At 56.0% G+C, this 6672-nt stretch overlaps 1 long non-coding RNA gene across 1 annotated transcript; it reads left to right on the top strand.

The window, feature by feature from the left end:
* Nucleotides 1-3285, top strand: LOC125964053 (uncharacterized). Its single transcript, XR_007476589.1, has 2 exons — nucleotides 1-772; nucleotides 1643-3285. It is a non-coding gene; the product is annotated as an uncharacterized LOC125964053 (long non-coding RNA).
* The last annotated feature ends 3387 nt before the right edge of the window (nucleotides 3286-6672 follow it).

Raw genomic sequence — 6672 nt, forward strand, 5'->3', positions numbered from 1 at the left:
TAGACCCGGGGGTCTCACCTGGGGCAATTCTGTCCCAGGGACACGGGGCCACAACTGGGGATGTCTGTGGTCCCTAGGACTTGGGGGCTCCAGCGTCGAGCACATGGGGCCGGGGAGGCCGCTCCACACCCCACGGTGCCCAGGATGCCCCACAGACGGTGAGCCCCCCATGGCAGCAGGCGGGGCTGGGGAGCCCCAATGGAGGGACCTAGGCTTGTCTCTGAAGGCCTGGGGCCTCACGAAGCCAGCGCCGCACTCACCGCACTCCCAGCAGAGGGAGAGGGCTGAGCACCTGACCCCACCGGGCGCACCCCAGCCTGCAGAAAAGCTGTGCATCTTCCGGCCTGCAGAAAAGCTGAAGACCCTGCAGAGGGCGGCGGTATGCCCCACCTCCAGAGCTGGCAGGTTGGCGCTTTGCACATTCCCTGCCTGTTCTGGACGTTTCCCATCCATGGAGTCACACCCTGTGTGTCCTTCTGTGTCTGGCTTCTCTCACTGAGCATCCTGTTCTCAAGGTCCGTCCACGTGGTGGCGAGTGTCAGGGCTTCTCTCCTTTTCAGGCTGAGTGACGTTCCCATGTGTGGAGAGACCACATGGCATTTGTCCATTTATCCGTCGAGGGACACATGGGCTGTCCCGGCGCCCTCGGCTGCTGAGGGTGCACAGCTGCCCTCTGGCCGCCGCCTTCCCGCAGTTCAGCTGCGGAAGGATTTCGGCATCACACCTCCAGCAGCGCTACCGGAGGCTGCAGTTTTATCTGTGCCATCCTCCAGTAAGTCCCTGATTGGGAGGGGGAGGGCCGGCGGCGGGGACCTGGGGTGGCTCCGGCTGGACTGGAGATCAGTGGAGGCCTGGCGGTGTTTGGAGGCCTGAGGCCCTGGAGGGGGAAGCTTATCTGCGTCCACAGCTGTCGCCTCCGCCCAGCTGAGCCCCACCCCAAGCCCAGGTGAGCAGGACCCTGAGAGCCTTAAAGGGACAGAGTGAGGCACTGACAGCAGGACATGCTGGGGGACTCGGGGCACCAGGGCACCGCCACAGGGGGTCAAAGGGCACGACCGAGTGTCAGGGCTGGGCGGGGGCTCTGGTCTCTGCCGGTTTCAGCTGGCCAGCAGGGGGTCGGGGGATGGTGGGAGAGGCACCCTGCAGGGAATGCGTTTCCCAAAACCAACCCTACACCTGGCCGCTCAGAGCAACTGTGTTGTGTCCTGGAATAAGGGCCAGGAGAGCAACATGACAGCTCAATTCAGTGTCCCCAGGGCCTGGGAAAAACTTTCCATAAGGGCTGAGATTGGGGCCTTCAGGGAGACTGGACCGCAGGGATGATCCAACATTAATTTACAGGGAGACCTCAGACGCGTCTTCGGATCCCAGCCTTCGTGTCGCGTCTTAGCTTGAAGGCGGTGGTGTCCTCACACGCAAATGGTTCTGGAAAATGTGAGAGGGAAACGCAGAGATAGAGATGGAGAGACAGAGAGAGAGGAGAGACAGAGACAGAGGAAGGGATTGGGTCACAAACGTGGCCAAGGCCCCTGGCCGAGAATCCAGGTGCAGGGGGCTGCTGTCCCCAGGGTGCCTCTGTAGGTTTGAGGACTTCTCAAAATAAACTGTTGAGAAACAAAGAACCCTCCCCTTGTTCCACCAGGACAAAGACATCAGCAACAGGGTGAGGAAATCTTGAAACGCCAGGACACCTTAAAGCTCAGCCCCCACGAGGCCCAGGGAGGGTTTCCGTTGACAGCAGCGCCCCAGGTGTTCAGGACACTGTGCATCACAACTGTGCAGGGGAAGAATCTCTTGAATTCTCTGCCATCTCAGCGGGGGAGGCTGAGGAGAGGCTGGATCATCTCTCACTTTCAGATGCTTTGTTTTGTCCTGTTTTTACCTATCGGACTTGTTCGCTAGGAAAGATCACCAGCCCCCGGCCACATTCATCTGGGGGAACCGCCTGTCACTTTTCCAGGGAGAGCAGTAGTTAAGAAGGAGAAGCCAAAGGAGGTCAGAGGGCAGCTGCTTCTGTAAATCCCTTCCGGGCACGTCTGCCCTTGAAGCAGGAGCTGGACTGGCGGGTGAGTCCCAGGGCCCCCCGCCTGCAGGGAGCCTCCCTGGCTCCCAGCTTGGCGTCTGCCCTGACCACCCTACCACCACCGGCCACGTCAGTCTACCCCAGCGCTAAAGGAACCAACCACCCGACCCTCTGTACCATCTCCTGGGGCCGCTGCAGCGGAGCGCCACAAGCTAGGCTGCTTACATAGCAGAAATTATGTTCTCACGGTTCTGAAGGCCACAAGTCTGAGACGGGGTGTCGGCAGGGCTGTGCTCACTCCGTGGGGGGGGGGGCCTTCCCACCCCTCCCAGCTCCTGGTGTGGCCCACGGTCCTTGGTGTCCTGGACCTGTGGTCCCATCACCCCATCCTCTGTCTCCGATTTTTTATTTTATTTTTATTTTTTAAAGATTTTTTTTGATACGGACCATTTTTAAAGTCTTTATTGAATTTGTTACAATATGGCTTCTGTTTTACGTTTTGGTTTTTTGGCCCAGAGGCATGTGGGATCTTAGTGCCCTGACCAGGGATCAAACCCACACCCCCTGCATTGGAAGGTGGAGTCTCTACCACTGTACCACCAGGGAAGTCCCTGTGTCTGTCTCTTATAAGGTCATTGGATTCAAGGCCATCCTCATCCAGGATGAGCTCATGTCAAGACCCTTAATTTAGTTATATCTGCAAAGACGTTTTTTCCAAATAAGGAAGGCCCCATTCTCAGGTCTGGAAGCAACCGCTGCACCATCCTGTCCCCCCAGTCCCACGCCTTCCCTGCCCAGGACCCTCTCCCCACAGCCCCGGACCTGTCTACAACACACGGAAGATAGAAGACTAAGGCCCTCCCTCTCTCGGATCCCTCCCAGGGCTCCTCAGCATAAAATCCACACCCTCACCACCAGTCACCACCTGGGGAAGGGCTGGATTTCAAACTCCACCCCTTCAGAAAAATGCACTGAAAACCTTAAGCTGGGGGCTTCTCTGGCGGCGCAGTGGTTAAGAATCCGCCTGCCAATGCAGGGCACACCGGTTCGAGCCAGCGCCCTGGTCCGGGAAGATCCCACATGCCACGGAGCAAGTAAGCCAGTGAGCCACAACTACTGAAGCCCGTGCTCTGCAACAAAGAGAAGCCCACCACAGTGAGAAGCCCGCGCACCACAAGGAAGAGTAGCCCTCGCTCGCCACAACTAGAGAAAGCCAGCAGGCAGCAACAAAGACCCAACACAGCCACAAATAAATAAATAAATAAATAAAGTTTTTTAAAGAACAGAAACCTTAAGTTGGAACATTTTAGCAATGCACAGATGGGTGTGACAGAGAATCAAACCCTCATGTTTTCTCTCCCCTTATCTTTGCGTTCAAAACGTTTCATAGGAAGAAGTAGAAAGCAAAGCACACAGCCAGAGACGGGACAGTGGCTGGTGTCCTGAGTATGAGGCCCGGAGAAAGGACGGCTCGGGGGCAGCCAGGGCCAGGTGGGAAGGGCCGGTGGGAGACCCGGGAAGGCGTGCCCGGTGACAGGCACAGCCAGGCAAAGGCTCCGGGCAGGGACAGTGCCAGCAAGCCTGGAGCCAAGCGCGGGGGAGGTGAGGGCGCTGAGGCCCCAGCGGGGAGTTCGGCTCTTCCTTCCTCCTGCCTGGCTAGAGCCAGCGGTGGCCTGTCTGTGCCAACAGCAGAGCTGGGAAGCGCTTTCCTTGCTCTTCTGTTTGTGGATCTCTGGACCGCTCCCAGGGCGCCCGCAGGCCTCAGAGGGGGAGACCCAGGGAAGATCCTGGCTCTCCCACGGCCAATTAGGGGCGCCTGCAAGCCCAGGCCTTGCCGGCTGTGCGTGTCCCTGCCCGCACGCACAGCCGGCAAGGAGCACGGGGTGCACGCAAGGACAGAGAGTTGGGGGGGCGAAGAGGAGAGTTAAGGGTGACCGGATCGGCTGCTTTCGACAGGCGGGGTCAGAGGTGCCCCGTGGAACACAGGGCTGCAGGACAACCAGTGACATCTGAATTTCAGACAGACAACAGATCGTTTTTAGTGTAAGTATATAGCAGATAGTGTGTGGGATATATTATACTAAATAATTAGTGCCTTTTGCAAATCTGAAATTCAAATGTAACCGGGCGTCATGTGTTTTTACTTGCTGAATCTGGCCACCCTTGCCTGGGCTCATCCTGAAAGGCCTCTTCTTAGAAGCAGAAGGGGACGTGGGACCCTCCTGACCCGGCTGGGGCCAGGACCCAGCTGAGGAGGGAGGGGGCAGGGAGGCACCACTGTGTTCTGGCAGCCTCACGATTTCCCACGAGTCCCGCCCTCAGCCCGGCTCTGGGCCAACGGGGGCATGGAGATCCGCCCAAGCCGGAGGTGCTTTGAGGCCAGCTGCCCGCTTGCCCCCCTCCTCCCGCGCGTCCCTCTCGACCCCGCTCCGTGCAGCCTTGCTGAGCCTGCCAGTGCGTCTGCAGGAGGAGAGGCCTCTGTCCTGGCCCCTCTGCCACACCCTTCTAGCCTTTTCCTCCAGGACCCCGCCCTCGCAGAGAGGGCTCTGCCGGCTCTGCCCAGGCTCCTCCTCCAGCTGCCTCCCCCTGCCCCTGACAAGCGGCTCCTGGACTCACAGCTCAGCCCTCCAGGGGCCGCTGCCCCTCCTCATACACGTGTCACCTCCAATGTCGTCACCTCCAAGAGGCCACCTGGCCCCTCATCTAAAGCGGTGCCTCCTGATCGACATCACCCCATTTTTTAATTGAGATGATTCACATACCACACAATTCACCCATGAAAGCGTAAACAGTTCTGGTACATTCACAGAGTTGAGCACTCAGCATGACAATCAGTTTTAGAACATTTCATCACCCTAGAAAGCAACCCCATCGCCATGAGCAGTCCCCCCCTCCCCCTCCCCAGCCCCGACAACCACGAGCCCACTGTCTGTCCCTGTGCATCTACCAGTTCTGGACGTTTCCCATCAATGGAATCACACACCGTGGGTCCTTCTGTGCCTGGCTTCTCTCACTGAGCATCGTGTTCTCAGGGTCCATCCACGTGGCAGCAAGGTCAGGGCTTCACCCCTTTTCCTGGCTGAGTGACGTTCCCGTGTGTGGAGGGACCACATGTTCCTTATTCATTCACCCATTGATGGGCATTTGGGCTGTTCCACTTTTTGGCTGTTGTGCTGCTGTGAACATTGCAGTGGAAGTTCCTGTATGGACGTGAGTTTTCAGTTCTCTGCGGCACACACCTAGGACTGGCATTGCTGGGTCAGGTGGTCACTCCGTTTAACCTTTTGAGGAGCGGCTGCACCGTTTCACCTCCTCACCAGCCCTGCCCAGGGTTCCACTTCCTCATCCTGTTATTTTCTGCCCTTCTGATGAGGGCCATCGTGGTGGGTGCGACGTGGTGTCTCACTGTGGTTTCTGCCTACCTTCCCCTGAGCAACTTCTCATGTGCTAATGTTATCTGCATGTCTTCTCTGGAGAAATGTGTTTTCAGATCCTTTGTCCATTTTTTAATTGGGTTATTTGTCCTTTTTAAGAGTTAAGGGACTTCCCTGGTATGCCAGTGGTTAAGACTCTACGCTCCCAATGCAGGAGGGGCCGGGTTCCATCCCTGGTCAGGGAACTAGATCCCTCATGCCACAACTAAGAGCACACATGCGACAATGAAGAGCCAGCAAGCCGCAATAAAAAAAAAAAGATCCTGCACGCCGCACCGAAGACCTCACGCGCAGCAACGAAGATCCCCATGCTGGAGCCAAATAAATATATATTTTTTTAACTTGAGTTATAAAAAAAGTTGAGTTGTAAGTGTTCTTTATACATTCTAGATACAAGTCCCTTATCAGATACATGATTTACCAGTATTTTCTCCCATTCCTTGGGTTGTCTTATCACTTTCTTCTCTGAAGCACAGAAGTTTTTAATTTTTGATGAATTCCAATGTATCTGATTTTTTGTTGCTGTTGCCTGTGCTTTTGGTGACATGTGTAAGATACCATTGCCTAATCCAAGGTCACAAAGACTGCATACCCTGGTTTTGTTTGAAAGTATTTTGTCATTTTTAGAAGTATTTGTTGTAAAACACGGGGACCTCAGCGTAGGTGTTCCAGCCAAATACAGGACGGCCAGTTACATTTGAATCAGGTAAATGGTGATACTTTCCTTGCAAAACTGTGTTCAAACACTGCACGGGACACTTACACTAAGAAATTATTCATTCTCTGCCTGAAACTCAAACTTAACTGCTGTCCAGCTATTTTTATTTGCTAAATCTGGCAGCCTCACCCCAGGGGACACATCCCACCTGTTCACGGGGATCCCCATCGCCTCCCTCGATTCTTTTTTTTTTCTCCCTCGATTCTTTTTAAATTTTTTGCACTATGGCAAACTACACATAAGTTGAGAAATTTACACTTTGAGCGTAAAGTTAAGGTCTTAAGTCAAACTAGGAAGGACAGCTGGCCCCCGCCCGGTCTCGCAGGCCCCGCCCGGTTCCTAGCAACGTAGCCTCGCCCCTGGCCGCAGCGCGCAGCCCACCCGGGTTCTCACGTGGCGCCGCCCATTCAGCTTCCGTAGCGCGAGTCAGCCGGGTCCGCGCGTGCGTACATGCGTCCGCGCGCGTGCGCAGGTGGTGGCCGACTCACCGTACGCCC

This window comes from Orcinus orca, chromosome 3 (assembly GCF_937001465.1).
Source record: "Orcinus orca chromosome 3, mOrcOrc1.1, whole genome shotgun sequence".
Classification (NCBI taxonomy): domain Eukaryota; kingdom Metazoa; phylum Chordata; class Mammalia; order Artiodactyla; family Delphinidae; genus Orcinus; species Orcinus orca.